Source organism: Nicotiana tabacum, chromosome 9, assembly GCF_000715075.1.
Source record: "Nicotiana tabacum cultivar K326 chromosome 9, ASM71507v2, whole genome shotgun sequence".
NCBI classification, from domain to species: Eukaryota; Viridiplantae; Streptophyta; class Magnoliopsida; order Solanales; family Solanaceae; genus Nicotiana; species Nicotiana tabacum.
This window is the reverse complement of record NC_134088.1, coordinates 7,831,435-7,852,605: the sequence shown is the minus strand read 5'-3', so window position 1 is coordinate 7,852,605 and position 21,171 is coordinate 7,831,435.

The window sequence follows — 21,171 nt, the reverse complement described above, 5'->3', positions numbered from 1 at the left end:
TTGAAACCAAAATAACTTGAATCTGCCCGAAATGTTTTGTGTGTTTTCTGGTTGATTTTAGGCGATGAATTTGGACGACGAAGACGACCAAGAACTCGACCACGAAGACGGCGATGAAGCATCGTGAGGCTGGTCGACGTAGCAGCGCTACATGCTTGTCAATGTCGGAGCTCGGCAGTGTGGTCGACGGACTGTTGTGCGTCGGGCGAGTGAGCTGGGTTGCTCGACGAGTGGTTGCTTGGGATGAGGAGATGAAGCAGCAGCAGCAGCCATGGACATGGAAGCTGATGGTAGTTTGGGTGATGTTCATGTTTGAGCATGGCTGAATATCGACGAGTAGGAACGCAGCATCAGGCGGACTGGGGGGGTCGTTGGTGGCGATGGACTGGTTGACGACGAGGAAGATGGAGAGTATGGGTTGTTCATGGCTACTGGATGGGCGTAGAGGGGTCGTTTGGCAGAGTGGTCGAGGGAAGTGGGGGTGGTTGTTCGAAGCGAGCTGCTAGTCGACGCTGGCTGGACGTTGACGGACTGGTAAAATGAAGCAGAAGAAGCAGCAGGCAAAGCTGGGGTGGTGACGACGGGAGGGCAGCCATGGGTATGGGAGCTGGAGATGCTGCTGCTCGATGGAAAAGAAGGAGGGGGCAGCTGCTCGACTAAAGAGTGGTCGACGGGCAGCTGATGACGAAGAAGAAGCAGCGAGGGCAGCCATGGGAAGAGGGCAGCAGCACTGGTGGTTTTGGCAGTGGTGAGCGGAGTAGGTAGTAGGAGTAGGGGGGTGGTTTTGAGAAGAAGAAGAAGAGGGGGGTTAGGTTTTCTTTTTTAGGGTTTTTTTTTTCAAAACAAATGTCCAAATGGAAGAAAGGGTGGGGGGTGTTTGCTTGGGGTTATGGGGCGGACCGGGTCGGGTCGACCCGGTAGGAGTTTATTTGGTTTGGGCCATGGTTGATTTAAATTAGAAGGTGGCCCAATCCGATTTTCTTCCTCTTTTATTGCTTCTTTTCTTTTACTTTCTAAAAATTAAAATTCTAAATTAAGTTACAAACTAAATTAACATATTAAAAATACTAATTAATTCCTAGCAACAATTATCATATAAAATGAAATGACAATTAAAATACAATCACACAATTTGGACATTAAAGGCTAAAAATGCAAAAGATGCCTATTTTTGTCACTTTCATTCTTGTAAAACAAACTTAATTACTCATAATTGCAAACCTAAATCCTAAATGCAAATGCGACATATTTTTGTATTTTTTATTAATTTAGCAAATAAACATGCACAGACAAAATGCAAACAATACAAGAAAAATAACACAAAATTCACAACAATTACAAACAATCAAAAAATTGTTTTATTTTTTGAATTTTTGGGAGTAATTCTCATATAGGGCAAAAATCACGTGCTTACAGCTGCCCCTCTTTGTCCGAAGACACGAAGAGTTTTCGTGCAAAGATAAAGTGAGCGATTTTTGCCCATCCGAATACTCCGTGTGAAGCATTTTTTTTTTGAAAAAGATTTAACCGAACCTTTGCTTCAAAGGTTTCCTACATATCCCTGGCTAGAAGGGAATCAGGTTAATGTAGTTCGAGAAGTTTTGGTAGCTGGGATTACCATGGGACTGCAATGTTACTGTTGTTGCATGCTGTTATTACTGCTTGCCGACCTCCTTATTACACCATGCTGAAAGAAAACAAGAAGCTAGACTAAATTATAGTCTATGAATTACAAAATCTTATCTAGATCTTCAGTCATGCTCTTGTGTCTCTTGTCGGCTTGTGTTTCCTCTGGTGCCTTTCTTTCGAAAACTGCTGGGGATGACACTGGCCTTTTGCCTTTCTGAACATAAGTTTTATTATTCCGCTCTATCTGCTGGGGACACTGCTTCCTACATTAAAGCTTGCTATGCTGGGTATTTTTGTTGTAACCCTCCTTATTACTGACTTCTGATTTGATCTTGAAATGTACTCCTATATTTTGCAGGCGGGGACGCTCCTGACACCAACTTAATTTTTGAAAGGTGACGCAACCTCCATTCTCCAGGCGGGGTCCTGACTTCTTCAACTTAAAATATAACAACCTCCATTTTACAGGCGGGCTCCTGACTTCTCCAACTTAAAATAAATTCAGCCTCCATTCTCCAGGCGGGCTCTTGACCTCAACAACAACTTCGAAAATAAATCGCCATTCTGTTCTTCAGGGGGGCTCCTGACCTCGACAACAACTTTAAAAATAAATCGTCATTCTGTTCTTCAGGGGGGCTCCTAACCGCTACAAAATAGACAAAACAAAGGAAATTTTCTGCCCCAGTTTGCACTAGGTAGATTTGTGAACTGTTAGCAATATTGTAAACCACTTATACTATCGATGCAGTGGTGAGAGTAAACTAATGACTAGGCTAGGATGTGCGTTTCCTATGAGTAAAACTAAAACTCTGACTAGCAGATGCGTCTGCTATCCTAAAACCTGAATGAACCGAACTTAAAAAGTGCGTCTCCTAAAAATGAATTTAAATGGTCAAGACTAGGAAGTGTGCTTTCTAAGGGTGAATTTAAATGACCAAGACGAGGAAGTGTGTTTTCTATGAGTGAAACTTCAATGACTAAAACTAAGAAGTGCGTCTCCTATGACTAAACTATTGATTTAGGAAGTGCGTCTCCTATGATGAAAACAAACTTTTAGGAAGTGCATCTTCTATGGGTAAAAATAAACTTAGTAAGTGCATATCCTAGGGGTAAAGATAAACTTAGGAAGTGCGTCTCCTAGGGGTAAAATAAACTTAGGAAGTGTGTCTCCTAGAGGTAAAATAAACTCAGGAAGTGCGTCTCCTAGGGGTAAAATAAACTTAGGAAGTGCGTCTCCTAGGGGAAAGATAAACTTAGGAAGTGCGTCTCCTAGGGGTAAAATAAACTTAGGAAGTGCGTCTCCTATGGGTAAAAATAAACTTAGGAAGTGCATCTCCTAGGGGTAAAATAAACTTAGGAAGTGCGTCTCCTAGGGGCAAAAAAAACTTAGGAAGTGCGTCTCCTAGGGGCAAAAAAAACTTAGGAAGTGCGTCTCCTAGGGGTAAAATAAACTTAGGAAGTGCGTCTCCTAGGGGAAAGATAAACTTAGGAAGTGCGTCTCCTAGGGGTAAAATAAACTTAGAAAGTGCATCTCCTATGGGTAAAAATAAACTTAGGAAGTGCGTCTCCTAGGGGTAAAGATAAACTTAGGAAGTGTGTCTCCTATGGGTAAAATAAACTTAGGAAGTGCGTCTCATATGGGTAAAAATAAACTTAGGAAGTGCGTCTCCTAGGGGTAAAAATAAACTTAGGAAGTGCGTTTCCTATGGGTGAAACTTTAATGATTTTAAACTAGGAAGTGCGTCTCCTATGCATGAATCTTAATTTAGGAAGTGTGTCTCCTATGCATGAAAATAAACTTAGGAAGTGCATCTCCTATGGGTAGAAATAAACTTAGGAAGTGCGTCTCCTAGGGGTAAAAATAAACTTAGGAACTGCATCTCCTATGGGTGAAACTTTAATGATTTTAAACTAGGAAGTGCGTCTCCTATGCATGAAATCTTAATCTAGGAAGTGCGTCTCCTATGCATGAAAATAAACTTAGGAAGTGTATCTCCTTTGGGTAGAAATAAACTTAGGAAATGCGTCTTCTAGGGGTAAAAATAAACTTAGGAAGTGCGTCTCATATGGGTGAAACTTTAATGATTTTAAACTAGGAAGTGTGTCTCCTATGCATGAAATCTTAATCTAGGAAGTGCATCTCCTATGCATGAAAATAAACTTAGGAAGTACATCTCCTATGGGTAGAAATAAACTTAGGAAGTGTGTCTCCTAGGGGTAAAAATAAACTTAGGAAGTGCGTCTCCTATGGGTGAAACTTTAATTATTTTAAACTAGGAAGTGCGTCTCCTATGCAAGAAATCTTAATTTAGGAAGTGCGTCTCCTATGCGTGAACCATTTCCTTCTTCCTGAATTACCTTCTTACAGAACTGCTTTCCTTAAAAACTCGTGTTGTCTTCCCTCGAAACTGCTGGGGATAACACTGCAGGGGAATTATTTACTTACCTGTTGGGGGATAATACTACTGGGGGAATCTCCTTTCTTCCCCTTTTTTCCCAAAACTACTTCCTTCAAAACTTTTATTTTCTCTCAACATTGCTGGGGATAAAAATGTTATCAGCTGGGGATAACGCTGTCGAGGATAACACTGCTGGGGGATTTTGATTCCTTTAAAACTAGTGCTTCACTCTTCTGAAGGCTGCTGGGAATGACACTGGCCTTTTGCTTTTTCCGAGCACAAGTTTCATCCTTTTGTTCTGTCCGCTGGGGGACAACTTCCTTCATTAAAACTTGTTATGCTGGGGATAACACTGGTTCAAAGACCACTTCCCTTGAGACTGGTGTTATCTTTATTCTTCCCCAAATGGGTACCTAACTTCCAGAAAATTTTCTAAATGAAAGGAAAATTTTCTGCCCCAGTTTGATAATCTCCCTTGTGGCATGCATTTCCGCCATCAATGCCATTTCCTTTACCTGTTTCAAATCAAACAAAATTTGTTAGTTTAAAACGTGATGGTTTGTTGTGATACTCCTGCTGGGGATGGTTTTTCCCTTTCTCCTTCCCTGCTCTGCGTTCCATTACACTATCAAAACTTGTTTGGGATGATATTGTTTGCTGGGGATGATATTCCTGCTGGTCTTAGAATGACTTGCCCTGCTTTGCGTCGTTCGGCTATCTTGAAACTTGGGCGATAACTTCCGACCTTATTGTCGATTCCTTATTCACCAACCTCTCAATGTTGTTTTCCATCTGTCCATGTATCTTTTCCATGATAGCTGATTCCCCTTGAGGATTTTGCAATGTTTTGCTGATAAACCACATTCTTTGTTCATTCGTGTCACTGAAAACAACCTTTTCTCCTGGGATATCCCTCTTCTTTTGTGGCATAGCTCGGAAACTGGCATTTCCACGTCCTTTTAGTCTCATATGAATTTCCCAAATCATGTCCATTGCTCTCCGTGTTGTTCTTTCTTGATTTGTCCACGGGCCTTGGCCTTGAGGTCTATAACCTTTGATTTCGGCGGGGATATCCCTCTTGACACTCGTCCATCCTTTTGTCAATCTCCTTTTGCTGGGGATATCTTTCTTGACACTGGCCTCACGCTTGTTCCTTCCTGACTTAGACCATTTGGATGTTCTAATCAGATCTGGTCTTGCATAATTGGAAAGATGATGGCATATTTTGAAGTCATTTCTCACTTGTTCTGACTAAACAGACTCTACTGGGAAATTTTTCCATGAAAGGAGAAAGATAAGATAAAAAAACAAAAAGGAACCGAATAAAAGACAAAGGAAAAAGATGACTCTTTAACAAGAGAAACTATAAATAAAAACCTATCAAACGCAGATACCGACTCTAATGGTCATGACATGCACATGTGGCCTATCCTCTGCCGTCAATCGTCTTTCAAGATCTTCATTTGGTGATTCCCCATCTTATTCTCAATCTTATTCGACTTGTAGTGCCCGAAGGGTTTTCACTATCAAGCCTCTCTCATTTTGGTTTTTCTCTCAGCTTTCATCGTCTTATGGTGCCCGTGAAGATCTTCACCGATAAGACTCATTTGTATTACTTTCCAGTTGGGGATTGGGGTGTTACCCATAAGACTCTCTTTTTATTTCCTTTCTGTTGGGGATCAGAGTCCTTTCTGCTGTGGATCAGAGTGTTATGTTCACCGCTAAGACTCTCATTTGTCTGACCTGGCATCTTTTGAAGACTGATCAGAAGGTCTTTCTTTGGACCGTAATGTGAGATTTTGGATAGGCTAGAAAGAAAGGGTATTAAAGGCTCAAAAACAAATCAATTTTGGGTTCAAAATTACAACCTTCGGAACCATATTTGTTTACAACAAGCGCAACCCTTGCCCCAGTTTCTTGCTTGGGGATTTTTTAATTTTTTTGTTACACTATGACCGAGCCATGAGGCGCCTACGTATCCTCTTTGAGGAATCAGGTCGAACGTAGTTCACAATTCCTCTTTATTTTATTTTTTTCATTTACCTATTATTTTCTTTTCTTTCCTTTCTTTTTCTCATTTCTTGTTTTTTGTTGCTTTCTTTTCCCTTTTTTTTTTCCATGCTCATGTTTTCTAGTCGTTGCTACTGATTCCAAACGAGGGGTATGAAAGAAATCCAATAAGGCTCAAAGAGTTAACGAAGGATAAAGTGTTTAGATAGCAGAATAAAATGTCTTCGTCATTCCAATCTTCAAAACATGTCAAGTGTAAACAACACAAAAGATTTGTAGCCTCTTCTGATGGTGCTGAACTTGACAATTATATTCACACATTTGCTTTTTCATTTGTCATCTCTAAAGCACTGTTGGGCAACACTCTCACTCTCATTATCATGAACGACCCTCATGTCAATTTGGCGAATCTTGCCTTTAACGGTTTTCTTTATGTTTTACTTGCCCCAGTTCCACATGACTCGAGCTCCGAATAATCTCAAACCGTCCTTATTTCCTTTAAATGTTCCGATCACCTCTCAATGGTTTTATGATTAACTTTTAAGATTAGGCTCAAACTGTGTGCGCATGTCATGTCACTAGAATCGGCGCTGAACAAAATGATAAAAGAACTAAACAAAAAGATGACTGGAAATAATAAAAGACCGGATTTTGCATTAGACTAACGGTGAAATGGTTTGAATAACAAAACAAACAAAAACAAACCAGAATAAAATCCCAAAACAAACCTGGACAAAACTAAACAAACCGCTATGACAAAAATGGAAAGATAAGAAAGTTTGACACAAGACAATATCCGGATTACAACCCTAAGAATAATCCGGACAACAGAAATGACGACAAAATAAGCCACCAAAAGCTTCTCTCTTGCTAACCAAGGAACGGAGCGTCCTCCCACTTTATCAAACCTGACATCTTAGCCACTAAGCTTCGCATCAATATTGCCAAGACCATTACCAACTTCAATATCATCAACCTCAGTCAACAAGTTCCCAATAGGATTCGAGTGCTCCCTGTCATCATGACTCATCCCCACAAAGTGTGCATCATGATGTGCAGGTAAAGAATTCTGCGTGATATTCTGGGTGTCATTGTCTTGGATTACAATCAGGTTTTCCTGGATCTTGTGTTTCCGGCTTACCACAAACCAACCACTTTAACTTTCTTTGCAATTCAAAACAAAACAGGTTAGAATGGACTCAGTCGGTCCTCGTTATTAACAACATCTTTTTCCCTCTTTTTTCATTTTTCTTTCTTTTTTTCGATTTTTTTCTTTTTTTTTCTTTTTTCTTTTTTATTGTGGTAGAATCTTATGGAGATTGCCTACGTATCATGACCCCGCATGAATCAGACCTTGCGTAGTTCGGACCTAAAAGGTAATAAAATATTTTTGGAATCATTTAAAGACGAACAACAGACTCGAAAGTCAAACGGCCCACATACTCTAATCAAAAGAAATACAAACTCAAGAAAAATAAAATGACAGATTTCTTCCCCTATATGCCGATTTTGACCAAACGGCTATTTTTTGCAAACGTGGCCCCTTCCCAATTTCACATGAATTTTGAGGCCGGGAAGATTATTTTATGACACTTCACAAACTTGTCTGTTCTTTTACGAAAATAGCCTTTTGACAACTGAAAGATACTCTAAGGCTATCTCGGCAAGAACGGTTTAAGACACCGCCGAAGCTGGCTCGGCTTATTTTGACCAAAAATCTAAACGGGATTCTTGACCAATGACTCTTTTTCTTATTATTTTTCAAATTAAAATAAAAGACCAGGTTTTGCCAACGCGGCCTTTCAGCACCTCGGGGACGAAGATTTTAAGGCTGCTTTAGCTAACCGACCAAAATCCTAAAAACATGACCAAAGGTGGCCGTTTATGCAAAGTCAGCATTCCGGCGTCCTTTTTGGGAACATTCGGCTATTTCTGACAAAAACAGCATCATCAAACTCTATGACAAAAAATTTTGACATTATTTTGGCTATTTTTGCAAAAGGGGAGGTTGGACCCAATGAAGGTTGCCTACGTATCTCACATCCGGTGAAAATCAAACCAACGTAATTCGCCAAATTAACTGAACTATTTTAAAACAGGACTTTTTTTTTTATTTTCATTTTTGGCAGCAAATAACAAAACCACTTTCAAAGCACGACTCTTTTCCTTTTCATTTTTGGCATTTTCATAAACAAATAAAAAAACTATTTTAAAAATAAGACTTTTTTTCATGGCAAGATAAACTATTTTCCTTTTCTATTTTTGAAAACACGACAGAACAACGACTTTTATTTTCTATTTTTCCTTTGCTTTTAGTAAAACAAACTAACAAAACATTTTTTTTTTCATTTTCTCAAAATTTCGGCAGAGTTTCGACAGTATTTGGGCATTGAATTTTTCAAAAATAAACAATTAACTCCCTAACCGCTATTTCTCTCTTTTTTTTCTTTTACTCAATTTCACAATATTACTAATATTCAAAAGCCGGTCAGCATGCGGGCGCGAGACAAATAAATGCACGGAAAACAAATAGGATGAATCAGGATGGTCTTTTCATTTCAGGTTGCTAGTCCTAGACGGGCCCAACCCCTGTGTTGAGTCCCCTAAGTCAAATGCAACGTGATGCAACCTACTAGGGATCCGGCATGAAGTCACGTTATTCTATGTTCAAAACCTGGGTCGGTGTTCTAGACTGTGCGCCCGAGCGGACAACTCGAGTCGAGGAGGGGCAACTTTCCGGGAACCAAAAGGTCATCCGGCTTAGTAACTTATCCAAGCCTCTTTCTTATTTCAAGGTATGACACTAACAGAATAGGGAGTCTCAACCAGTAAGCACATCCCCGGAGGTGAAGAGAGAAGGGTGTCGGCACAATTTATATATAGTTTAGATAATATCAAAGCGGTAACATATAGCACGTTCTGAAAATCATGTAGGAAAATCATATATAACCAAATACAACAATTTATCTAAGCTCGAATTCTGAACCCTGAACAAAACGTCTGGGTCCATATCCCCAGCAGAGTCGTCAGAGCTGTCACACCTCCTTTTTCGCCCGCGCCGCCTGCAAAGGGATGCGGAAAGGAGTTTTTTTCAATTAAAGGACAATCGAAACCATTTATTTATTTCAGAGTCGCCACTTGAGAGATTTATGGTGTCCCAAGTCACCGGTTGAATCCCGAATCAAGGAAAATATTGACTATGTTTAACAGTCTGCGCGCTAGAAATTCCGGATAAGGAATTCTGTTAACCCGGGAGAAGGTGTTAGGCATTCCCAAGTTCTGTGGTTCTAGCACGGTCGCTCAACTGTCATATTCGGCTTGATTATCTGATATAATACATGTTGAATATATGTGTGAATTTTAACTTTTAACCGCTTTTATCATTATTATTATTTTAACAGAGAATTGCAACATCGTGAAAATATATCTCGAACCACGTCATATCAATGTACCCGTGGTTATCGACATATTTCGACTCTGTTGAGATTTGGATTTGGGTCACATAAATGTGCACCCGAGTTTAAAAAAATAAATTGTAAAAGGCGCACCTAAAACGACTAGTGTATCATTATTTTGGGTAAGGCCGTGAAATTTGATAAACGACCGATCCCGAAGTCTATACAATTATTAACCATTTATTGAGGGCCCCGCAACTTGTGCGTTTTATTGGGTGAGGCTCATCTCATTTATTTTAAAAAGATAATCCTAAAATGCCTACATTTTTTTATTTTAAATTTGTCTCTAAAAAATGAAAGAGAAAAGATCCCAATTTATTTACATGCTTACGAGTTGTTATAGTCGGGTTCCGAACGTGATTTGTTAAATCAGAGTGTAAACACAATATGGACAAAGTTACTACACCATTTATTTATTTTTAGGCAATACATAGACAATTCGTCCACTAAGCTACTGTCATATGTTCCATTATATATATTAAACAACTACATGATTCTGATTTAGAGGAAGCTAAATAATGTATATATATAAATAAAATTGAGAATATAACTAAGATAATTCAGAACTTCAACTCTTCATTTAATATTCATGCTTCATATTTCAGTTTACAGTAACCAGCGTGTCAGTTGTGTAACTGATATTGGAAGCAAAAGAAAAGGAAGATCAGTAGGAATGCAGTAGCATACAACAACAGCAACACCCAATAACAGATTTAAAAAAACCGAGCAGAAATCCAGCAACAACCAGTGAAGTAGTAGCAAATAACCAACCAAACTCAAGGAACAAACCAAATGAAAAATCCAGAAACACCAACAACAATCAACGGGCAGAAACAAATTGAATCTTTTTCAGATTGAAAGACCAGTTAATGTTTAACCCTTAATTTCTGAATCCGTATATTCAGTGTATTCAAATTGTATATCGGGTGTATACTACTCTTTCTTTAAATTTCCAGAATATTTTTCTGTTCCGAAAAATCCTCAAATCTCTCTTAATATTCAGAAAATCTCCTATATCCTCTCAATATTTTCGGAGTTCTCTCAATATTTTTGGAATTCTCCCCTCTTTTCGTTTTGTGTCTAGCTCCTCTATTTATTTACCAACTTCCAGCATTTTAAAATTAAATCCCACTATCTTCTACTCATCCCCCTTTAATTTTCCACTACCTAATGTTTTGTCTCCCACTATATTAAACAATGTATTAATTCCCACTAACACATATCTTTCCCTTATTTAAATCACTTATTGCCCCACTACCGCATGTTTTGTTACCCACTATATTAAACAATGTATAAATTCCCCACCATTATGTCTTGTCCTCCACTACTTAATATTATTTAAATATTATTTAATACTTAGTGGACAAAGCACTCATTAGTTATTTTTAAGACTCCTTTAAAATCCCGAAAATGCCCTTGAAATACTGAAATTACCATTCTACCCCTGAAAATACTGCAGTTTACTATTCTACCCCCATCAGCTATATCCAATCCTCCTAAATCAATTTACCAAACTATAGCAGCTATAACCAATTCCTAATCAAATTTCATCAACATATAATCAACTTTTGCATAATAAACTTGCCAAATTAACAACATTCATGAATTACTAACATAGTCAGATTCATATCAACAAACTTAACACGACAAACAAGTAGATTTAAATCATTAAACTCTACATCAGTTGAACTCAAACTAAATCAAACAACATCATAACAAAGATGAATGATTCAAACTAAATCAAAAACTAAAGACCAACACATAAACACTCACGTTAAATCACTTGATGAAAAACTAACAAACTTCAAACAAAATAATGAACCCGAATTAAATCTAACACATTCTTATATTAAAACTAAACAAGAACAAATGAATAAAAACAAACTGAAGAAATAATCAAGAAATGATAAACAGCGAACAAGAAAAGAATCAAACATATACTGAGTTCAGATCCGAGAATATCAAACAAAATAAGGACAAAAATAAAACTTAAACCAACTAACCGGTTCGGAACAACGACGAACTCGAACGGAAACAAATCTGCCCGGAAACTTTGAAACCAAAATAACTCGAATCTGCCCGAAATTTTTTGTATGTTTTCTGGTTGATTTTAGGCGATGAAGTTGGACGACGAAGACGGCCAAGAACTCGACCACGAAGACAGCGATGAAGCAGCGTGAGGCTGGTCGACGCAACAGCGCTGCATGCTCGTCAATGGCGGAGCTCGGCAGTGTGGTCGACGGACTGCTGTGCGTCGGACGAGTGAGCTGGGTTGCTCGACGAGTGGTTGCTTGGGATGAGGAGATGAAGCAGCAGCAGCCATGGACATGGAAGCTGATGGTAGTTTGGGTGATGTTCATGGTTGAGCATGGCTGAATATCGACGAGCAGGAACGCAGCATCAGGCGGACTGGGGGGGTCGTTGGTGGCGATGGACTGGTTGACGACGAGGAAGATGGAGAGTATGGGTTGTTCATGGCTACTGGATGGGCGTAGAGGGGTCATTTGGCAGAGTGGTCGAGAGCAGTGGGGGTGGTTGTTCGAAGTGAGATGCTGGTCGACGATGGCTGGACGTTGACGGACTGGTAAAATGAAGCAGAAGAAGCAACAGGCGAAGCTGGGGTGGTGACGACGGGAGGGCAGCCATGGGCATGAGAGCTGGAGATGCTGCTGCTCGATGGAAAAGAAGGAGGGGGCAACTGCTCGACTAAAGAGTGGTCGACGGGCAGCTGATGACGAAGAAGAAGTAGCGAGGGCAGCCATGGGAGGAGGGCAGCAACACTGGTGGTTTTGGCAGTGGTGAGCGGAGGAGGGAGTAGGAGTAGGGGGTGGTTTTGAGAAGAAGAAGAAGAAGAAGAGGGGGGGTAGCTTTTAGGTTTTTAGGGGTTTTTTTTTCAAAACAAAATCCAAATGGAAGAAAGGGTGGGGGTGTTTGCTTGGGGTTATGGGGCGGACCGGGTCGGGTCGACCCGGTAGGAGTTTATTTGGTTTGGGCCATGGTTGATTTAAATTAGAAGGTGACCCAATCCGATTTTCTTCCTCTTTTATTGCTTCTTTTCTTTTACTTTCTAAAAATTAAAATTCTAAATTAAGTTACAAACTAAATTAACTTGTTAAAAATACTAATTAGTTCCTAGCAACAATTATCATATAAAATGAAATGACAATTAAAATACAATCACACAATTTGGACATTAAAGGCTAAAAATACAAAAGATGCCTATTTTTGTAATTTTCATTCTTGTAAAACAAACTTAATTACTCATAATTGCAAATCTAAATCCTAAATGCAAATGCGACATATTTTTATATTTTTTATTAATTTAGCAAATAAACATGCACAGACAAAATGCAAACAATACAAGAAAAATAACACAAAATTCACAACAATTGCAAACAATCAAAAAATTGTTTTATTTTTGGAATTTTTTGGGAGTAATTCTCATATAGGGCAAAAATCACGTGCTTACAGAGCCCTGTATCACATATAAATAACCAGACTTGACTCCTCGAGCCACTACTAACGAGCCCTTGGTGAGCTTCCATTGGCCATTAAAGAGGGCATTATGGTAACCTTCATCGTCTAATCTTTCCTTAGTTACAAAACCCTCAGGTTTCTCCATATAAATCTCCTCATCTAAATCACCATGAAGAAAAGCAGTTTTGAAATCCATCTGCTCAACCTCTAAATCTAGACTTGCAGCTAAGCCTAGAACCATACGAATAGAAGACATCTTCACAACAGGGGAGAAAATTTCTTCAAAGTCAACTCCCTTCTTCTAGACAAAACCTTTAACAACTAACCTCGCCTTGTATCTAGGCGCAAATGTATGGTTATCTTGCTTTATTTTGAATATCCATTTGTTATATAAAGCTCTCTTACCTTTCGGCAATTTCACTAACTCATATGTGCCATTCTCATGGAGTTTGTTGGGCTCATGCCCATGTTTTCCAGCCAAAGACCCAATGGTCTAATCCTATTCTCTTTTGATTTCCAATCCTAGTTGGAATTGGATTTGGTTTATTCCTATTTTGAGTGGGTTTTAACCTTTAAGAGAAAGCACCACTCATGATCTATAAATAGGACAACCTTGGAGAATTATTCTATGCTCATTGATACAAGTCTTTGAAAGACTTAAGCACATAAGAGTGATTTTTGAGAGAGCTTTCATCAAGAGAGAAGAGAGAAGAAAAATATTTGTTTTGCTACAGATTTTTATTCCGACCAGCCAACTTCAAATCACGTTTTCCGATTCGTTAACCGTTGGAGCGGACTAAAATTTTGATTGAGTGTTCGTAACATCTTGCTATTAGATTTGAACGGTGGATATCGGATTTGGAGGCTCGTAGCATCTGATTTCGAGCCTCGAACACTAGCTTTATTTTTGTGGATTATACTCTTTCTTCAATTGATTAGTTGTTACTCTTGTTGTTATTGTTGCTCCGTGTTTGGCACTTGTTGTGTAGCCAATTTGGAGAAATTTTGTAACCCTCTTATTGTTATAGTGGAGCTTTTTGGATCTTTGTGATCCCGTGGTTTTTACCTTCGATTTGAAGGGTTTTTCACGTTAAAATTTGGTGTTCTTTATCTTCTTTATTTTCGGGTTTGCCTCTTCCTCGACATAACAGTGGTATCAGAGCCTTGGTTATTTATCCGGGTTATTACGAAATGGAGGCGAATATGAGCAAGATGGTATGTTTAAATGGGAGAAATTATAATGTTTGGAGAAGCAAGATGAAAGACTTGTTGTTCGTGAAGAAGATGCATCTACCCCTTTTTTCAGCTCATAAATCCGAGAGTATATCAGATGAAGATTGGGATTTCGAGCACCAACAAGTATGTGGATATATACGACAATGGGCTGAAGATAATGTTCGCAACCATATTGTGAACGAGATACATGCGAGATCATTGTGGGAAAAGCTAGAGACTCTTTATGCTTCAAAAATCGGGAACAACAAATTGTTTCTGCTAAAACAATTGATGACCTTTAAATACAAGGAAGGCATCCCTATCCTTGATCACATAAATGATTTTCAGGGCGTCCTTGACCAGCTATCAGGAATGGGAGTTAATTTGATGATGAGATACAAGGACTTTGGCTTCTTAACACTCTGCCAGACTTTTCGTGTTTCTTTGACAAATTCAGCTCCTGGAGGTAAGGTGACCATGGAATATGCCAAGAGTGGTGTATTGAACGAGGAAGTAAGGAGAAAATCTCAGGGTTCGTCCTTACAAGTAGATATCTTGGTTACTGAAGACCGGGGGAGAGATAGAACAAGAGGCTCAAGGAATAGAGATAAAAGTAGAAGTAAGTCAAGGTCCAAATACTATAATATTACATGCAACCACTGTGGCAAAAAAGGACACATCAAAAGGTTTTGCCGCAAGTTGAATCAAGACATTAGAGAAGGAAAGAAAGTTGAAAATAACGAGAACAATGTTGCTGCTATTGTTCGAGATGACCTTCTTTTTGCTTATGATGAAAATGTCATCAATTTGGTATCCCATGAGACGGGCTGGATAGTAGATTCTGGAGCTACCCAACATGTCACACCAAGAAAAGACTTTTTCTCATCTTATACTCCTATTGATTCTGGAGTGTTAAAAATGGGCAACGCCAGTGAAGTTAAGGTTTTTGGTGTTGGCACAGTTTGTTTGAAAACTAATAATGGTTCAACGTTAGTTCTTCAAGATGTCAAGCATGCTCCAGACTTTCCTTTCAATTTGATCTCCGCAGTGGACGTAGGTCAGTTGACCGAATCACGTTAAATGTTTGTGTCTCTTTTGGTATATTTCTCCTTTGTTGTATGATTTATCATCGCTCAAGGTTTGATTTTGCTAGATTCCGTATGACACCTAACTTTTTCGGTCCTAACACCTATGGCCCTAGGGCGATAGTTGAAAGGATATTGGGTATGATTAAATACTTGTAGAATTAGCGATTGATCAAGATGGAATTTGTCAACTCTTGGTAATGAGTTTAAGCTCCAGGTTGTCATGAATTATAAACGACCAAACTAAGACCTTGGCCAGAGCAATTGAATGAAAGAAGAAATGAGTTTCTTAAGTCATTCAATGGTCGATTATATTGGACATGAACACATAGTTGGTCGCCTATTAGGATTTGACAGTTGAACCATATCCTATGGTGATCCAGAGCTATAAGGATAGAAGGAATTACTACACTATTCTTTTACGGGTTCTTGAGAGTAAATTATATACTTTATGTTATCCGGTCGTTAAGGAGTATTGCTAAACGTCACTCTTGATTAGTATATTGATGTGATCAATTTGCTACCGGCTTAGTATTAAACCTATGGGGTCGCACACTAACGAGTGTTCTGATCTTTGCTAAAGGATAAATTATTTTATTATTTGATAATTAAATTAAAGAATTTAATTAGTCAAATAAATTAGTTATTAGTCCAAATAAAATATTATTAAAATATATATGTGATATATATAATTAACACTTATTTTATATAAAAAATGTTATATAAAATATTAATAAAGTCTTGTTAGTAAATTCAATTTTAAATTGGATTAATTAATTGTGGAAAGTCCATATGGACTTGTCGGCAATTTTAAACCCATTTAGAATGGGATTATATTTTCAGTAGGAAAATATTACTAAAAAGATTTGATGAAACTTTGTTAAGTGAGTTTCAATTGGAATTTGGATTCACGTAAAAGTCTAAAAGGACGCCTACCACCTCAAATTTGGTTTCATTATTTTCAATAGAAAATTCCAATACTTGGAATTGGACGTCATGGAAAGTCAATGAAATCGACCGTAACGTTACCATTGAGAATGGGATTACGAATTCTTCCTAGAAAATTCTATACGTTTATTTTTGGAATAAATTTTTACCCTAATTAAATCATTACCTCAATCAAATAGGAAAAGGGTTTACATGTAATGCTATATAAAGGATGGTGGAAGAAAATTTGCCAATGAATTCTTGAAAAGAAAAACACTTTGTGAAAGTGAGAGTGCAACACAAGACAAGAGAGAAAATACAATTACAAGAAAAGTGTTTCTTGTTCTTCTAACATTAAGTTGAGATTTTTGAGAAAAATTTCAGCACAAGTTTTTCGTTCAATTTGTTCGCGTGTTTCATTGTTCAAAGAATTGATAGTAAAGATCGGTCTCGGTGTGGATACACATAGAGTCTTCGCACTATCGAAGAAATTTTGAAACGAGACTCTCTTCACTAGGTACGTCTTAGATCCGATCTTTGACATGTAAATAAATTTTAAACGCGAAAAGTTCTGGCTAGGATTGTTATTGTCTTCTGCTGCGTGTTACGAACATCTATACGCAATCCTTCATCCTATAACCCCACTAAACTTTTTTTAAATGGAATTATTTGCACCCTTAACGCTGACATGGCAGAGTGTGTGTATTTCACTCTCCCAAAGGAGAGTGAGAAACAAGAAAAAAATGATTTTCAGATTATTTTTTTATTCTTTTTACCATTTTTCTTACTTTTTTTCCCTTTTCCTTTTCCTTTCCTTTTTCCTTGTCTTTTTCTTTTACTTTTTTTTGTTTCTTCTCTAATTCCGGTAGATATTCATTCACCGGTGACTTTGTGAAACCACTTTTCTTTCATTTTTTTTTTCACAGACAAATTAAACTCTCAAAAAGATCTATTCATAAGCAAAGCAAAATACACTTAGATTTGGGGGAAAAAATTCAGCATCGAAAAATCTTCCCACGCCGGAAAAAGATGATGTATTGAAATTTTAACTGGAAAAAGTCTTCTGAGCTTATATTCATTTTTATTTCTTTTGCTTTTCCTCCCACACATAAATTATACTTTCAAGAAAAATTTATATATATATAAAACAAAACACACTTAGATCGGGATAAAAATCTGTCGCCGGAAAAAAAAAATCGCCGGAAAAAATGGTGTTTGTAAAATTTCGACGACCACAATTTTATGCTGCCGGTGATCAAAAAGAAAGAGAATCAAATAACCAAAAAAAAATGAGAATAATAAGAAATAAGAAATATATGTGGGAGCGCGTGTAATTCACTACTTGCCAAGAGTTTGATTGTCTAGTTTTAGGGTGGTATTTATTCCATTTAAAAAAGGTTTAGGGGAGTAATAGGATTCCCATAAAGATAAAGTGTGTAGTTGGGAATTCGGGTATAAGTCAGGGTACTTATACATTTTCCCTTAATAAAATAAATAACTTGAAAGAAATAAGGTGGATATTTATCAACAAGAAGATAAAAATAAGGAATGGTAAAAATTTATTTGCAAATTTGATGTTTACATCAAATAAAATAAATACAAAATATTTTTTTCATATAACATTAATTATTTTTACTTAATTTAAAATTAAAATTAAGTTATTCGATTTAATATAAAAATCGAAAGTGAATAAATATTAATCATAAGATATTATACCTAAAAATAGCATGAGGATGTGGAATTGTTCTGTCCATTCACTAGAAGCATCTAATTCCTTCTCCAATAGTCTTAGAAAACGTTAAATAAATGTTGTCAATTTCAAGATTCTTGCTTAAATTGACAAAAAAAAAAAAGTTAGTGAAAGATGTCCCTCATTTTTTGATAGGATAATAGTTTGGTATAATAGTGAGATAAACTAGGATATTTTATGGTATTAGCTATATTACATTTTATATGGATAGTTAATTCTTATCATTTTTGCGTAAAATTTATCTCAAAATACATATAATCAAGTATAGGATAAATATAATTTTAAATTTTATTCTGAAATTATTATTCTTATTCCTGATACAAAACGTTCCCTAAATATTTTCTAGCTGTATAAAGTCAAAGATAGATAATTAAATGGGGTCGTACCAAACATTATAGTGTCTATTACTAAAGCAATAAATACATGTACCTTTCAGGCACGAATTTGATCATAAAGCCAGAATCCCCTTTTTGATGTGACTGTTTGTTGTTCAAAAGTATTATGAATCCAATATTCGCGACCCAATATAAAAATAGCATATTGATATATTGATATTGATAATAAAGGAATTATCCCGAAAAGTAACAATAACTAAATAACAGAAAAAAGGGATGAGAGAGACAGAGCCACGTAGAGAAATACTGGAGGGAGAGAAATCAGAGAGGGGAAGTTTCTACAAAATTCAGCCTAACATCTCCATGCTAACGCCTAATCCCTTTTAATTGATGTGTGATTGCACTTCTTGGACCCGTATCCCAAATTAACCTTTTCTAAGGCCTTCTCGCCTTGTGGCTTCTTCTCGGCCCAATAGTTCTTTTTAGCCTAATATCTTGGTTAATAACAAAAAGCCATATAAGAATAATTATTACTCCCTCCGGTCCATAATAAGTGATCAATTTACTTTTTTATTTTAGTCCAGAATAAGTGTCTATTTATATAATCAAGAAAAAATTCAATTTGTTTTTACAAAATTATCCTTATATGCATATCCCTAAAAAGTTTTCTTACTCCTTACATTAAATATTTAACTAAGGATAGTTTAGTCATACTAGGTATTTTTGTACACAATTTAATATTTTTTTAATGAGCGTGCCAAAAATAAATTGGTCACTTATTGTGAACCAGAGGAAGTAAATATTAAATTTTATTAATCTGATTAATTCGGATTTATGTTACAAGAGATCTATTAAAGGGAAAGAGGCTTCATATCACAAGTTTTTGTTAAAATAGCACGGGCTACCCAGTTTTATATAAAGTTAATTTTATAAACATCTCATGCATGTGTAAAATATTTCTAGAGCTTGTTTTTACGATAATTCTCCTTTTATTTCTTGTAAAAAAGGTAAAGGCTACAGTTTCTTAAAAAAGGCTAATACTTTAAGGCATGAAATATCTGTAGTCATAGATGATTTTTAAATTGTGTTAACATATTCAAAAGGAATTACTGTCAAGTTGATTACTTGAAATATTATAAGAATTGCATGATTGAATTTGCTCGAATATTAATTTTGAAATTCATTTCCTAGCAATTTTCAATATAATTGTGCGTTGCAATGATAATAAATATCGGTTGACTTATAAGCTCATTATTCATCACATTGAGCTTGCAATTTTCCTCTTCAATTTCTGTGCAACTTAGCGGACACTTATTATACACGTGCAACGCACGTGTTCGAGAACTAGTCTAGTTAAAAATAGTACTCTCTTTATTTCAATTTAGATGACACACTTTCCTTATTAGTTTGCTTAAAAAAGAATGACACATTTCTATATTTGGAAATAATTCAACTTTAAACTCTTCATTTTACCTAATTACTCTTAATGAGAAGTTTTTATAACCACACAAATGTCATTGCCCCACAAAACTTTTACCTCTTAACCTTTTAAGACCACAAGTTTTAAAAGTCTTTTTTTCTTCTTCTTAAATTCTGTATCGAGTCAAATTACCACATCTAAATTGAAATGGATGGAATAACAACTTACCCCATCCAATGTTTGTACAATAAATTTAAGTGCAACGTCCAAACACGTCAAGCAATGTCGAAGGGAAAAAACTTACCCGTACCGGGCACCCGGCCATTAAACAATCAACACATGTCACTTTATTTAACTAGAATTATTGGTACTTAATTATAGTTAACTAGTTTTGAGATATATTAAATATAATAATAGTCTACTAAAATACTTAATGTTTTCATATTTCCGTTATGCTAACAGTAACATCAAATTGACGGTACAGTTTGTTTTTGTGCCATCATCGGCCATTACGCGTCATTAGCAACATAATTTTTTTTCCTTCCACTTGTTGTAATTATAATTAGTTATACAAACATATTTTAGTTTTTATCTGGAAAAGAAATTTTTACTTCTATTCTAATATCGTAGCTATATTTGTAATTTCTTTTTACTGTATAGATATAACTAATAATATATGCTTATCAGAAAAATTTATCTCCCATAATATAAACTTATGGTTGAGTTCTTGGCAAAATACTTTGCATTAACTTTCCAGTAATTATTATAGTAAAAGTAAATTCAATTTAAATCGAGCAAAACACCATCATGCTTTATGAAAGATTCTTGCCATTTACAAGTAGAAAATATAAAAGCTTAAATAATTTTTTTTTATGTTATGGCTCTTAATCTGAATTAGTAGGCTATTGTTTCGGAATACTCAAGGAATGAAGAAAGCAGGACTCTTAGACCTTACTCCTTCTACGTTGTTATTTCTTTCTTTTTAATTTTTATTTATTTATTTAAAATAAGGCTCTTAGATCTTAGTTGTCTTCTATGGTTAGCTTAATTATATTAGGTGTAAATATCCGACGTGGATAAGCTTTTTTTCATGTCGAAGTTAAAATTTTACATCTTACCTCTCTAAAACATCATAATTTGGGTTTTAACTTATAGCCTTAACTATTTTTTGAATTCATTCTTATATTACATTAGAATCCTTCCGTATATTAAGGTGATTCGACAATTTATATATAACAAAACAATTGTTCTTGTTCTATTTGTGTAGTATAATTTTTTGATGAATTAAATTCAATCAAACCCTTTGGCATTACGTATCTCTACTCTTCAGGTTACGCATTTATTGATTTAATATTAACATCAAATATACATTAATATCCTATCTGGCCATAAATTTTGGCTATTATTTTTCGAAAAAAATTTGAAACATTATTTGTTCATGAAATATGATCAGTTTTTGAAAATATTTT